Source organism: Echinops telfairi, unplaced genomic scaffold, assembly GCF_000313985.2.
Source record: "Echinops telfairi isolate 266 unplaced genomic scaffold, ASM31398v2 ScPeMD7_3533;HRSCAF=4204_1, whole genome shotgun sequence".
Taxonomy (NCBI): Eukaryota; Metazoa; Chordata; class Mammalia; order Afrosoricida; family Tenrecidae; genus Echinops; species Echinops telfairi.
The window spans coordinates 10,127,885-10,144,619 of NW_022107432.1; the positions used below are offsets into that span (position 1 = coordinate 10,127,885).

Sequence of the window (16,735 nt, forward strand, 5' to 3'; positions counted from 1 at the left end):
CCCAAAGTGCCCGGGTACACCACAGCTTTCTTTGGGTCCTGCCAACCAGCCAACTTCTCTGACTTTTTCACCTCTTATACTCATGAATCATACCGATCTCGCTTGTGATAGTTAGCCATCACAATTTGACCTCAGGTTTTCTGGGATGACCCTAGTCATTTGCTATTGCTCTCATGGCACCAAGTATCTTTTACCATCATCCCTGACCTGACTTACGCCCCCACCCTCACCCCCTCACCAAAAACAAAAACAAAACCTTATGAACTTCTAATTCTTTCTAACATTTTTTAGTGCTTTGATAAATCTCTTATCCTTTATCTAGCAGTTTCCAAATTCAATCACATTCATGCTCTACTGAGGCCTACATCCTTCCAGTACTTATGGGCCAGATCAGGATTTCTTTTCGCATTTAGTCCTCTTTCTTCATGTACAGCACCAGCACACCCTATCTGGTTGATGTTAGGAATTGATCCTCATTAGTGATCTCATGGTGAGGGGAAGGAATGAGAAAATACAAATGGAAACGTGTTGTGTTGCAAGGTGAAAGAGTGCACGTTTTTTTTTTTTTTAATCATAGGGGTAGCAGAAGCATCCGCCTTTGCTGATGGGTGATTGTGTGTCACTTCTGCCATCCCACAGGATCAGGAGAATCTGGGGTTTCAGATTTTCTCATTTGTTGACCCAGCTATATTTATCCCAGGAGCCCTGGTGGTCTAGTTGGTTATGAGTTGGGCTGCCAAATCAAGGGCCACAGTTCGAAACCACCAGCTGCTTCAGAGGCTTTCTACTCCCATAGAGAGTTACAGTCTGGGAAACCAAGAGAGACAGTTAGTTCTACCCTGTTCTACAGTGTCGGAATCAGCTCGATGACAGTGCTGTTTTTGTATTTGCTTTTATATTCATCTCAAACCAGTAGGGTCCTACTTCTTCCCCCAAATAACTCTACCTTTGGATATCAGGCTTTCTTGAGTGGAGAATGAAACTTCTGTTGCATACTATTCAGACCCAATTATGAGTTTAATCTTCAGCCTTTTCTGCCTTCTGGTTGAAGGAGCTGAAAGTCCCTTTATAAGATGTCAAAGAGACTATAATTTTCATATTGTTTTATTGTTAATTAATCAGCTTAAACTTCTCATTGTCTGTCTCAAATGTATAGGTGGATGTATAAAGATCACAAACAATGTCCAGCTCCATTATTTTTATAATTAGAACTTCATTCAAACATGGACAAAACCTGAGATAGTGCACTCACCAAGATTTTTGTTTCCAGGGAATGTTTTAACCATCACATAGCCATGGGTTACCAGAAGCCACTAGTGAAGCCCCTACTTCTAAGGATGAGTACTTAAACAGACAGTGGTGTCATAGCCGGATCCCATTATTAATACCATTTCTGGCACTGATTTTCTTCTATCTGACTCCCTAGGAAACACTTTCTGAGCATACTGTTTGATTAAAGGAGCCTGCTGCTCTTGGTTGAACGCCCTTGGGGGAAATGAAGGAAGTTGGAGTAGGCAGATAGAGAGGGTGAGCTGTGGTGGAGTCATAACAAGGGTCTCGGCTGTTTTCATCCAGATCTGGAAGTACAATGACCCTTATGATTTGCACTACCTCGACTCACAATAGGGGTAGAGCCTCATGCCTCAACATCAATCATTCACAGAGTTGTGAGGTGGGGCATGCAATTTGGTATGGTACATTTAATTTTTTAATGGAAGACAACTCCTGAAAAGGACTAAATGAAATGCGATCAGCTCCCAGAATTCCAGCTTCCAGGACATTGGTTCTCAACCTTCCTGGTGCCACGATCCTTTAATACAGTTCCTCATGTGGTGGTTCCCCCCACCCCCTGCCCAAAGCATAAAGTTATTCTTGTTGCTCCTTCATAACTGTAATTTTGCTACTGTTAGGAATCAGGCGACCCCTGTGAAAGGGTCGTTCGATGCCCAAAAGGATTGCAACCCACCTGTTGAGAACTGCTATTTTAGGAATCCTCAGTCTTAAAATAGATCTGAGTAGTGCCTTACAATGCCCTCTTTAGTGGTGTCAACCATTAACCACAGAAATCAAATAATTCAAATGTCTAACTTCTTACACTTATGACCCCTTTCTTTTTTTCCCGTTGGCTGAGGGCACAGAATGCCACTCATTTTATTTTATTGAATGAAGAAATTATCACCAATGAGTCAAAGATTATGGAGGTACACATAACTTTTCATATTCTTCTCCAGGATCATAATATTCAAATCCATTGATTCTTTTTCTGCTTTCCTAACTCAGTGTCCAATTTTCACAAGGCAATTGAAAGTACAATGGCTTTGGTCAGGCATACCCTAGTCCTCAGCGTAACCTCCCTGCTTTTATTATTATTATTATTTTTAAGATCATTTTGTTGGGGGCTCTTACAACTCTTGTTACAATCCACACATCATTAGTACAGATATTCCATCTTTCTTTTCTAGACATTGACTTTCCATTGAGCCCTTGAGATCAGCTCTTTTTTTTTTTTCTCTCTCCCCTCAACAACCCTCATGGCTGCGTATAACCCCTTTCAATGCCCAAAATTTACAACATGGGCAAGCACTTCTAGAAGCACCTCAGATGAATTTAAATTAATTTTTTGGATGTTTTGGGGTCAGTGGGTGGTGACCATGCATTGTCCAAAGTAGCGTGGCCAGCAGATGCCGGTGGATCCTTGGGCCCAGGTCTCAGATCCCTGTGGCTCTGGAGCAGGGCTATGTGGGGGCAGGTCGCTTCCCAGACCGAGGAAGTACTCTGGGTTGTCGTGGGGGTGTTTTCACTTACCAGAATCCCCTCACTCATCCTCCTGGATACTGGGTTCACTGATTGCCATGTGGACTGTTCACCTGGGCGCCATATTGCCAGAGTCCTATTTATTTATTTATTTTTAACTTTTCTTTATTTGTATGAATATTGGACTAAATTTAATACTGAATTCCAATAATTCACCTCAGGATCCCAGTATAATTATGTGGTAGTTACATAATCTGGTGCCAATTTGAGGATTGAGTGTACGGGTGGAGTCTAGCCATCATTCAGGATATAACCAATGAGGCCTCTGTGTGGGCATAGCCTTCTCCTGAGGATTCTGGGAACTCCCATATTTTCTCATTGGAGGGTAGAGACACACACTCTCTCGCTCTGCTCACTCCTTGAGAGACGCGCTACTGACAAGACACACTACTCTGATAGACCTAGTGCCCTGGGAACTAGAGGAGCCATGTGGAGACCCCTGCCAATGCTGAGATGCTTACAGTGCCACTGGAGCCATAAGACCTCCCACCCACTGGCTTGTGATCTTCCTGCATTTGGTGTCATTGCATGTGTTTTGTGAGTCTGAACAGGATTTAATAGATTGGTATCAAACATATTGGCTAATCTCGGACTTATGGACTTGATCTGGAATGGGCTGGGATGTTTTATCAATATTCAACTGCTCTTGTATAGAAAGCACTTTCTTATGTAAACATGAGTGTCTATGAATTTGTTTCTCAAGTCTACCTGGACTCACACAAGGCATTTCTTCATTCACATTTTTAAAAACAAATGAATTTTACATTGTGAATCCAATTATTTAAACCACTCAACACTTCCTTTCCCCCACATATTCCACCTTGGCGCATGATTATCTCACAGGAAGGTCTCAAATATCAGTTGTGTAGATTCAGCCTTTCTCCCAGAGAAACGTCCGGGGAGAGACCCTTCATCTGCTTTGCCTGAGGTCCAAGGTCCCCAATGGGTATTCTACTGTATCAGTGAAAATGCTTTATGTATTTCTGACTATATTGACATAGAACAAAAATTAAGGATCTAAGAAATAATGGATAACGGTTAATAGTGGTAGAGGGTTTACCACTACCATGAAATGCAGAATATACATATTTTGGATAAGTTTATAATAATGGATTCTGTTGGAGAATTTGATATGTAATTTCCCTTGAAAAAGACCAGTATACAAAAGAAAAAAACATACTGTTTCCTCATTCAGACTTCTCATTTGTGCCGTGGAAGCATTTGATTTGGCCATGGTAGCCCTTCACCTTGGGTACATTGGCAATAGAACAGGATATTTCAATCTCCATAAAGACTTTATTTACATATAACTTTACTCTTTGTGAAATTAAGTGAATGGAACATGTAAAAAACTCTATCTAGAAACGTCTAATTTGAATGGTGTCAGTTTCCGAGGGAAAAAGTAATACAAGTCGTATTTGTAGCATTAGTAAAGTGGAAAGGGATTAAGGGACCATATCTATACCATCAAAACAAATCTACTGACCTCAAGTTGATTCCCACTGATGGCAGTCTATAGGACAGGGTAGAACTTCCCATGTGGTTTTTAAGACTGTAAAACTTTATGGAAACAAAATTCCACATTTCTTCCTGAGGTGCCACTGGTGGGAGCAAACCCCAGACCTTTTGGTCAGTAGCCAAGTACTTTGACCACTTCCCCACAAGTTCTTCCATCAGCATCAGGGGGAATGATTTTATATGTAGAGCTATCTTGTTTCATTCTGGCATATGGTATGTACTTTGTGCATACAAGAATAACTATCAAAAATGCCTCAGATAATTCTGAATAAGATAGGAAACCACCTCTTGTCTGTCAGTTTGTCATAGTGGGTTGTGTGTTGCTGTGATATTAAAAGCTATACCACTATTATTTCAAATACCAGCAGACTCACTCAAACTGAACAGGTTTTAGCTGAGCTTCTAGACTAGCAGTTCTCAACCTGTGGGTCACAAATCTTTAGCGAGTCAAACGACCCTTTCACAGGGTTGCCCAATTCATAACAGTAGCAAAATTATAGTTATGAAGTAGCAAAAAAACCCCCAATCTTTTGGTTGGGGGATCACCACAACACGAGGAACTGTATTAAAGGGTCGCGGAATTAGGGAGGTTGAGAACCACTTTTCTAGGCTAAGAACAGACTATAACAGCTGTCTACTTCAGAGGAACCAGCCAATGGAAATCCTGTGGATATTATCAAAGAATTGTCAGTTAATGAAAACCTAATGAATAGAAGAAGAGCATTGTCAGAGATATTGCCAGAATATGAGTCACTTAGGTCAACACACAAAATAAGACTAAGGAAGAGCTGCATTCTTAAAGTAGAGTGGGCCCTACTGACACAGGTGGAGTAAACCCTTAGGGACTTCATTTGCTGATAGGACAGAACTTAGCAAGAGAAGAAATAGCTTAAAGCTCCCATTAATAAATGGAACTTCAGATGTATAAATTATGAATGTAGGAACATTTGAAGTCATTACAAATGAAATGGAATGCATCAATATTCTAGGCATTACTGAGCTGAAATGGATGGACTGCTATTGGCTATTTTGAATCATAAAATCATATGGTTGACCCTGTGTACAAAGACACAATCAAGAGGAATGGCATTTCATTCATCATTAAAAAAAAGAACATTTCAAGGTATATCTTGAAGTAGGATAATATCTATCTGTACACAAAGAAACCCAAGCAATGGAACCACTATGGAAATTTATACATCAACCTCCAAAACTCGTGATGTAGGATATGAAGAATTCTGCCAATATCTTCAGTCTGAAGTTGATCAAATATGCAATGAAGTTGCCTTGATAATCAATTGCATTCAGAATGCAAAACATCAAAACAAAGGGTAAGGAAGAGTGGTTGGAAAATATGGTCTTAGTAATAGAAATGAAGCTGGAAATCCCAAGACCAATGACTTGTTCATCACAAGTACCTTTTTCAAAAACACGTTAGTTGACTGTACACATGAACTTTCCAATGGAATACAACACACAAATCAAATGGACTCTATCTGTCAGAAGAGATCACGGAGAAGCTCATTATCAGTAGCCCAAACCAAGCAAGAGGCCAACCATGAAACAGACCATCAATTGTTCACATGTAATTTCCAGTTGAAGTTGAAGAAAATGAAAATAAGTTCACGGGAACCAAATTACAAATAGAGTTTACCCCACCTGAATTTTAAAAACATCTTAAGAACAGATTTGATTCATTAAATACTAATAACAAAAACCTATTGAGATGTAGGATAACAAAGAATATCATACACGAAGTAAGAAAAGGGTCAAAGTAGATCTGACTCATAGAAGAGTTGCTGAAACTTGCTCTGAATCATAGAGTCATTACGGTAAATGTCAGAAAGATGAAGTCCAAGGGCTGAACAGAACATTTCGAAGGGCAGATAAAAAGACAAAGTAAAATATTAAAATGAAATATGCAAAACAGAGCTAGCAAAGCAAAAGGGAAGGAAATGCATAGCATGTCTTAAACTTAAAGAGCTAAAGTAATAATACTAATAATAATCCTTGAGATACAAGATTGAAAGTTTTATGGTCAAAATATGATATAGGAAGTATCAAAAGAAGAATACAGAGTTACTGTTCAAAAAAAAACTAGTCACCATTTCACTATTTCAAAAGGTAGCATATGAGCAAGAACCAAAATTTCAAGCTGCATTGAAGGCATAAACTATAAAGAAGGCTCCAGGAATTGATGGACTAGCACGTGAAATGTTTCAACAAACTGATGAAACACTGGACTGACTTATCTATGCCAAGTAAATTGAATGGCAACTACTTGGTCAACTGATGGGAAGAGATCCATATTTGTACCCATTCCAAAGAAAGGTGACTCAACAGGATGCTCAAACGATAGAATAATATCGTTGACAACACATGCTAGTAAAATTTTGCTGAAACTCATCCAGGGTGCTGCCCGAGTTTCAGGCCAGTTTCAGAAAGGACATGGTATAAAGGACCTGGGCTGATGTCAGAGGGATCTTAGCTAAAAGCAGAGAAACCCAGAAAGATGTTTACTTCTGTAATATTGACTGTGCAAAGGCATTTGACTATGTGGACCACAACAAACTATGGATAACCTTAAGAAGAGTGGGAATTTCAGAAAACATAATTGTTCTCAGTCCGAGCATCTACAGGGATCACAAGGCAGTTGTGTGAACAGAACAAGGGAATGCTCAGTGGTTTAAAATCAGGATGGTATATATATGTCAGAGTTGTATCTTCTCACCATGCTTATCCAAACTGTGTGCTGAACAAATAATGTGAGATCTGGATTATACAAAAGATGAATTTGGTATAAGAATCTGACTCATAGCAACTTTTAAGGGCAGGATTTCACTGCCCCTAAGTGTTTCTAAGACTGTAACTCTTTATGGAATTAGAAAGACTTGTTTTTCTTCCTAAATCATATGTGGAAGAAGACTTACTAGTGGATGACACCATCTTGCTTGCTGAAAGTGAGGAGGACATGAAATACATGCTGACAAAGATAAAAGATTGCAGCCTTCAAATGTGGATTAAAATTCAACATAAAACAAATATCCTTCAAACTGGACTAATGGCTAGTGAGTTGGTTAGTTTATTGTGCCAACCTGGCTGATAAACATGTGTTGGGTTAATTGAAGGGTGGAGGGATAAATAACTCAGTGAGTTTCACCTTTCTAGTTCTCGGGTCTCTTGCTCTCTGATGGTTGGACCAGGGTGCAGCTGCCTTAGCCAGTTCCCTGCTTTAGCTAGCAAATCTCACTTCCTGCAAGACGTCCCTGAGGAGAAGCCACATAGACCTACCCTGATGCAGCCCTGGGTGCTGGAGCAGCTGTGTGGAGACCCCTGCCAGCGCTGAGATGCTTACACACTCACTGATTTGGCTTTCCTCCTGCAGTAGGCATCGTAGTGTGTGTTTTGTGAGATGGAGGAGGACTTTGTGGATTGGTGTCGGACATATGGGGTAAGGTTGGACTTGTGGGCTTGGGCAGCACTGGGTTGGGATGTTTTCTTGATGTGTACTTACACTTTATATAAAACTCTCTCTTATACGTGAGTTTCTGTGGATTTGTTTCTCTAAAGTACCCAGACTAACACAGCTAGCATCATGATAAATCGAGAAAAAATGGAAGTGGTCAAAGATTTCATCTTGCTTGGAGGCAGCAGTCAAGAGATCAAACAATGCATTGCATTAGGTAAATCTGCTGCACAAGACCTCTTTAAAGTCTTGGAAAGCAAAGATGTTACTTTGAGGACTAAGATTCACTTCACTCAAGCCATGGTCTTTTCAATCACCTCATGTGTATGTGAAAGTTGGACACGGAAAAAGGAAGACTGAAGGGAAATGTATGCATTTGAATCATGGTGTTAACAAAGAATATTCAAAGTAGCACAGACTGCAAAACAAACAAACAAACAAAAACAAAAAACCCCAAACATATCTGTCTTGGAAGAAACATGGCCAGAATGCTCCTTAAATGTAAGGATGGCAAGACGTTGGGTATATTATCCGAAGATACTATTCCTTGAAGAAGCACATCATACTCGATATAGCTGATGGATTGACACAGGGGCTGCAGCAGTGGGCTCAAATGTGAGAACAATTGTGCAGATGACACAGCATGGGGCTGAGTTTCGGTCTGCTGTTCTCAGAGTGAGATTACTGTTCTATGAGCAGATGGCCGCTAACAACTACAACAACAAAATTGGAAAACTTGAGCAAAGTAGATCATTTATATCTGGCATAAAATACATTTTTTCACCCCTGAATTGTTTGTGATATATTTGATCTAGCCCTAGGATAAAGCCAAATTTACTGCCACGGAGTTGATGCCGCCTCATAGCCACCCTATAGGACATGTTAGAATTGCCCCATGAGTTCCTGAGACTGTGACTCTTAATAGGAGTACAAATCCCCATCTTTCTCCCTGGCAGCCCAACAAGTGACCACTGTGGCACCAAGGTTCCTTGTCTTAAAGAATACCAGAATATAATTCAAGAAACTTAGCTAAGTAGTCTTAGAAAGCAGTTTTATCTTTCTTTCATTTCTACTGACCTCATAGCATAGGTTCATAGAAAAGTGCTTTTGAATAGACAACAAATAATTGCAAGATAGTATTGCTTTTGTTGCTCTTTGAAAGTGAACCATTAGAAATTTGATGCCAATGGTGAATATATACTCTGTCGCACAACAAAGTTTTTTTTTTAACTCGGACTCTGAATAATACATCTTTTGTTTTTCATTCGTATTATATTGCACCCCTGTTAAACAGTATACACTGAGCTTAGTAGCATAGATCTTTTAATGCTATGAACATAAATGCAGACTCTGGACCTCTAATTTCTGAAGATGATCTATCTACCTTTTTCTCTCTCTTTCTTCCTTTTAAGTGATTTCTTTGACCTCAGAAGTCATTCATCAACTCTGAAATACTCAATATATGTAAGAAAGGAAACTTTTCCATCCGTAGCAGGGTGGCAGGTCCCTGGACCACTAGTTTGTAAGCTTCTTACAAGAAGGAAGTTTTGTTCGTTTGATTCATTGCCCTATACCTAGTATATACAATAATACTGGTTAAGATGTTTGCTGAATGAAAGGTCACCGTCTTCACCCTATGGTTGACATGAACATGTATGTCACTAAAGACCATCTCAGTTTTACTCTTCCTCCTTTTTTATCGCCTGTGTGTGTGTGTGTTGGTTTTCACAGAAGCATATCCCATGTAGTTGCACCCCCCATCCACCACATAAAATCAATAATAATATTGCATGAAACCCCCCATAAATGTAGTTATATTTCACTTTTTCCCATTCATTCATTATTCCCTCCTTTTTAATTTCCTTTCTCACCTCTCTCCGTCCTTGCCCCTAACTATGGTCTCTTTGTAGTCTTGAAATGCTATCTTTTGTTGTGAAAACTACTTTTCTGTGTTTTTTTTCTTTTTCCTTATAATAATAGTATCGTTAAATATTTATATTTATAAGATTGACTAACTTTACTAATCATCATGTTCTCTGTTTTTTTCCATGTTTTGTGGTGTTTAAATTAGTCATCATTATTTTTATACATACAATATTTCATTCTATGAATATACTAGAGTTTGTTTATTCATCCCTCTAAAATTGAAGTTTTTGATTATTTCTATGTTTTTGCTATTATGGAAATTGCTGCAATCTTTATAGGTATAGATATATAGATATTTAGCATATATACCCAGTAAAGGGATTTTAGGATCCAAAGGTAGTTGTAACTGCATTTATCTAAAGAAATGCCATATGGATTTCCATATTGGTTGTACAGTTTTACAGTCCTGCAAGGTCTTGTGTTTATACTCTTGACTACTGCTACTAAAGGAAATAATAGAGCTCTTTGTATCCGATCAGGAGTCTCAAGTTTTCTGCCAGAACGCTTGACACTATTAGCGTTCCTGCGATCGAAAATCTCAGCGCTGCCTTCACGGTTTTGAAACTTGTGTCAATGCCGATGAGCTGATGGACGCAGACCCGGCTCTCGGAAAGCAGGGGACGAGTGCCCCCGGGGCTTTGGAGAGAAGTCAAGGGAATTAGTAACAGACGTGATGACCAGTTTTTGCGGTCACACAGGCAATTCATACACGACCCTCTATTTTATGGCGTGGTAATGATGAGCATCTGCGAAGACCATTGAAGACTGAGTGCTCGGAAGTGGCTCAAAGTTAGCAGCTTGAGTGGTGTGCTGACTTCACTCAGGTAAAAAACGTTCCTTGGTCACCTAGTGGTCAGTGCCAAGCACCCCCGCCCCTATTGTAGCAGCTATTTGAGATGAGTCCTGTGACAGCACAAGGCTCCACCTCTTTTCAACACTACTGAGAATGTGGAAGAAAAACTAAAGTGGTCATCATTGTGGGGGGAATAACAAGTGAATCCTAAGAATCCTAAGATTGGCTTTCTTTGAAGTGGGATGTGTAATGCTTACTAAGGAATAATGACATACTTGAGTAAGGTGATCAGACATCCCGCTTTTGGCGGGACAGCCCCGATTTTTAACAATTTGTCCCACGTCCCGCGGTGTTTTAAAAAAGTCTCAATTTTTGGAAAGAATGCACGACAAGCTAGGGAAAGGCAGGAGAACGGGAAGGGAATATACGGTTTTCAGCTGCCATGTGGCTATTTCGCCAGGATATGAATTTTATATATTTCTGTTAATTTTATAATGTTAAACTTTAATTATAACAAATAATTGTTGAGAACTGATTATCAAGAACTGCTTATCAAAGTTCGCATTGTTGATCAGTTGTTAGAATTCGACCACCATTGTTTGGACTTAATGAACAATGGCATTTTTTGGCATTGGCAACGACGAAAACATTTTGTAACTGTCTCTCTCAGACGATACACATCGTACTGCGTACTAGTGCTAGTTAAACAAGTGATGTCAACAAATCAGCTATTCAGATAATTTAGGTAAGTAATTTATTTATTTCATAAATTTTCTTGAATTTAGAAGACAGTACTCATTTATATTTTATAGTGGCGGCAAAATGATATAGATCACATTTTTAATCAAGAACACCCCCCCACCCCACCCCTCATCAATGGTGTCTGGGTTTACTAATGTTAAAATCTGGTCACCTTATACTTGGGCCTTCTTTTATTTGAACCATGTAGGTCAATCTTAGATCCAATTGGAAATGACAGTAAAAGATCTCAACATTTTTTTGCCATTGGTTCTTTTGATTGAGCCATCTAGAGCGTGGGCCCACGCTCTAGATGGCTCATACTTCCATCATTCCAAATTGACCATTATTGTTGCCTGAATCCATCATCATAATGAAAACGAAAACATATCCATACCATTGACTAGGTACCCAGGAAGCAACCCTTTTGCACACAAGGGCTAGGTAAACACACAGGGTGTGCTCAGCTAGTTGGATTCAGGACCTTAGGGTACGGAATTGCTGGGTCAATACCCCAGGTTAGCCTATCTCTGCTGTTGAAAGTGGCCTGAGTTAAATGTTGTTTAAGGTTCAATGTTGTTTATGAGATACATTGAGCATATTTTGCTCCAACCTTTCTTTGTTAGATTTATCAGAGGGGCAAACACAATGGCTTAGCCATGGGGCAGTTTTTAGCAACTGCCTTGGAATACAAATGAAGGGTGGGTATTCCTGGGAAATAATTCTTCTCTGGATTATTTACATAGATTTACAAGTTTTAGAAGCACTAATTGCCTTTATTGTAGACTATCTTTTTAAAGAGCTTTTGTTTTGGAAACAGATTTGAATGATAGAAGTATTGTCTCCTCCTGGAGCAAATTGTAGATTTCCTTACAGTCCTGGGGGTAGAAATAAAGTCTCCCTTATAATCCAAAGTCAAAAGGGGCTCATTATGGAAGCCCAAATTGGGAGAATCTACTGTTTAGAAGGTGGTGGATGACAGTTGGAGCCCAAGATTCATTTGTGGAATCACTTACAAAATAAGCCTCCAGAGAACCCATCTATAATGAGTGAATGGAGAAAAGTAGTCACTAAACAGAGTGCTTAGGAGAGAGAAGTATAGAAGATCAAAGGCATGAATCTTACCTGAACAGTTAAAACTTTGTCAACAGATCCCCCTGACCCCCCAGGATGCAGGCTGGATCTAGCCTGGTTTCAAATTTTTCTGTATTTTTGGTTTGTATTGTTTTCTTCAGTTTTTGTTTTGTTCATATTGGGGTGTATCACAGGGGTGTATGCCAATGGAGGTCACCCTTTTGAAGCTGTGTTATATGCTTTTTTGTTTTGTGGTATATGAGACCTAGGATCGATGAACCTCGAGGGATAGCAAGTAGAATAAGGGGTTCAGGAGGATGGGGGTTCAGAGGTAAAAGTGGAGTTAAAAGGCGACAATGTCAAGGAGTTCAAGTAGAAAAAGAATGTTTGGAAACTGATTGTGGCAGCAATTGTACATTCTACTTGATGTGATTGAAATTGGAAATGGTATGCTATATGTAATAAATCCTAACTAAAACAAAAAGTAAAGGGGGAGGCTTACTTATCGTTAAGTATCGTAAAAATCATGACTGGCTCCAGAATGGAGTTGTTGTTCAGTGTCAATGACCTACGTACAGCAGGAGGAAATCCTGCCCATTCATCTGCCATGCTCACAATTGTTGCAATGCTTAATTTCATTGTGGCAGCCATGGTCTTTATTCCCCTGTTGAGGGCCTTATTTATTTATTTAATTTTCTTTAATGATCCTCTACTTTATGGAGTACGATATGTTTTCTGTATGGACAGGTCCCTCTCTTACCATGCCCAAAGTGTACGAGATGCGGTTCTTGTCATTCTTGCTTTTAAGGGGTATTCCAGCTGTACTTCCTCCAAGACAGATTTGTACAGACTTCCGGCACTCCACTGCAGATTATACCTTCTTTGCCAATACCATAATTCAAATGTGACCTTCATCCTTAGTTCTCTTTATTTATTGGCTAGCCTTTTCACGCACATGAGGCATGGCTTGGGTCACGTTTACCTTAGTCAAGGGTAGATGCCTTAGTGTCCATCATAAGAGATGAAGAGTCTCTGAGTGTAGGATTCCTTCTCTTATACTGCAACTTCCTTCGGGACCTGGGGCTGAGAAAGAAAACCCAAATTCTTATACTTAGGCTTCTGCTAAGGTTTTGGATGAGGCACCTTTCTTTTTCTCTGACCCAGGCAGGAGTCTTGTGTTTGCTACTGGGCTGGATGGCAGGCTTACTTGTTACCTTCTAAGTAGAGTAAAATTTTAGACCCTTCACTGTACTTGACAACTAATATCTATATAATATAAAGTCCTAATGAGGAGGTTTGAATTTGTGGTTAGCAACACCATGCAGAGCCACGGTGGCCTAGTGGTAATGTGTTGGATTGCTCACCACAGGTTGTAGTTCAAAAGCACGGGCCTCTCCACAAGAGAAAGATGAAGCTTTCTGCTCATCAAGAGTTCGTCTCAGAAACCCATTAGGGCAGTTCTACCTTTTCCTGCAGGGTTTCTGAGTCAGAATCAACTCGATGGCAATGAGAATCTTAATAATGTCTAAAAGTGTTGAAATTTATTGCTTTGATCCTGTAAAGTATGACCTGATGTGCATCTCATTGACAGGCAATTCTTATTCAAGCTATGACTCAGAGGTGAAAAAAATTTTTCCAGTTTTTGTCTTTATCATTTTTATCACTTTATTTTCAATTATGCCATTCCCATCTGTGCAAACACGGCTGTAAGGGAAATTCCTTTTCGTTTTTGCATTTGCTGAAACTTATTCAAACAATTCTTGAAGCAAGTGAAAATGGAATACATCCATGTCCATGGCTATCTATGTCAGGAAGCGGTGGAAACAAGATGATGGATGGCTTTCCATACAGATGGACAGTTTTCAAACTAACAGAAACTTCATGTAATCAGACATGGAAATGAGGAAAACATAATTTGTCTGAACCATCCTATGTATGAAGGACCATGATGATGGGCGAGGAAAGGTCAGTTCCTGAAGTCCTTTGCCCCGCGGCTACAGTTCCCTCTGACTGTCACGTATTCAAGGATCTTAGGGAGAATATCTTGGAAGGCTCTCTGTGGCTTTGTTATGCTTATGTGACCTGTAGTTGGATTTTCCCGTTAGGTATTATTTATGGAAATATAAAACTCTATAATTAAGTCAACACAGAGATTGTAATATCCAAGAAGAGACTGAAGTTCACACGAGAGGCCTCTCACATCACATATATACAACTCTTACATTTTACTTTTATTTTGTATTTGCAGATTTGCTTATTTAGTTATTTCTGTGCTTTTTTCCCCCTTTTGAGGTATCTTATTGTTATATTGAATACATTTTAACTTTCTGCTGATTTCTGAGGTGTTTTACCTACATATATATAGAAAGACAAAATATTAACATTACATCCAGGCATAAATGTCAACTAATACCATGTGAACACATGTTCTGGTTTGACTTAATGTTCACAGTTGCTGGAATTTTATAATTTCTTCATATTTTCCTGTTAATTACACCATATTCAACAAATTGATATAAAGGAGAATCCTAAATTCTTAATTATACCTAGCCTGTTCTTATCACTTTCATGTTTATTTCATGTTTATTTTAGGTAAACTTTGCTATTAAACAAGTAAGTGCTCTTCATTATGTGTCAAGGTAATTGCAGTTAAAAATTCAGTTTCAAGAAATAATCTGTGATAATGTGACCACATGTCCTAGGGCTGTGCAGGTTTAATTTTATTTTTTCCCTGCAAACGGACTGACTAAATTAAGAAAAAGAGTAACCTTTTCTCCTCTACTCCACTTTCCTCAAATATCACCCCAGTCCTTTTGCCTCATTGAACTTATGACCATTCTCTAAATAAGGCATTAGTCCATGACTCTCATACAAATTGAGCCTGAAGCTAAGGTTCACATCTCTCCATGTGATTCCCTAAGGAAACTACCTCCATCCCAGTCTGCTCAGAAGTGACAGTAATGAGAGCTATTTTTCTTATTGCTTAATATTTGCTTCTTGATTTGCACAGTGTTATGATTGTGGGAGAGCTGAAAACATCATAAAAAGGGAAATCTTGGTTCTGTTGCTTTAGTTAACACAGAGTGCTTGAAAAGCCAGATAATGACGTCCTTCAAAAGGGCCAATAAGCTGCTGCTGCTGCTGCTGCTGCTTCCTCTGATCTGTGCCCTACACACAAACTAGGTCCCACATCCCAAACAACCACCTCACCAGTGCGTATCTATGCCTATCAATAATGACAAATTGAGAAAATATGAATTAATGAAATAAAAAACTTCTTATAGAGCCCACTCTGCCTAATTATAGTGCCCTCAGAAGACAGAGGAGAACTCCATAGCTTTCCAATGCAACATGTATGTATGGAAGCAGGTCTGTCATGTCTTTCTCCCGGGGAACTCTTAGTGGGTTCAAAACACCCACAGGCTGGCTAGCAGTTGAACACCTAACCACTGATTCACCTAGTAAATTGGTCTACATTGATTCTCCCTGAAGATGTCTGATACAAAATATCAGATCCTGCAGCTTTGGGTTGATATCATCAAGTATTCACTTGAAGAACTTGATGAATGGGGCACCCACACTTACCTTGACTCGTAATGTTCAAGGGATTACATTGGTCTAAGATGTATAGTAGGTTACACTTAGGTTTGCTAACTGTATGGTCAGAAATTTGAGATGAGGATTTCTGAACCATTAAGATACACAGTGTGGAAATCCCAGGGGCAGGTCTACCCTGCCCTATATGGTCACAATGAGTTGGAAATGAGTGGACTGAACAGTGAGCTTAGTCTTGGGAAACCTGTAAAGATTGTCTTACCTGCAGGATAACGTTTAGAAGGGCCATTCTTATTTCCCAGACTTTGAACTAGTGGCATCAAAACAGAACATGTCACTAGGAGCCAGTTGAGTGACACTAGTTCCAGAATACTTATGCCCTCTGTGGCTCCAAAATAGGAATCAATGTTACATGGACTTTGGACTAGGCTTTCCCAATAGAATATTAAGGATGCAATTCTCTGGGACCTGCCATTAAGGGAGTAGCATTTAGATAATAAATGTGCTATTGGCACAAAGGAACAAATATCACACATTTTAGGCTAGTTTCAACTTTCTGAGCACAAGCCAGATGCCAAATCTATACTCGTCAAGTTCAGCATATAAAGGGTAGCATACTGTATGACTGGACTTGATAGATATCTATTCATACAAAGAAAATTAGTAAGTTCGAACAATGATGATTATATCATCGCATACATATTTTCCCAGTAGATGTTCTCTTTAGATGATGGGTAAATCATTTATTCCAGATTTATATTTAAATATTTAACTTTTTGAATTTTAATCACATCTAGACTAACTATTACTCAATGGCAAGGCAAAAAAATGGCTTTCTGCTAATAATACAA

The 16,735-nt window shown here is 39.2% G+C and overlaps 1 protein-coding gene across 1 annotated transcript in view; it reads left to right on the forward strand.

Annotated features, from left to right (window-relative positions):
* Positions 1-16,735, forward strand: part of HMGCLL1 (3-hydroxymethyl-3-methylglutaryl-CoA lyase like 1) — a 174,981-nt gene that overhangs the window by 41,377 nt on the left and 116,869 nt on the right. The gene's annotated exons all lie outside the window — the stretch shown is intronic.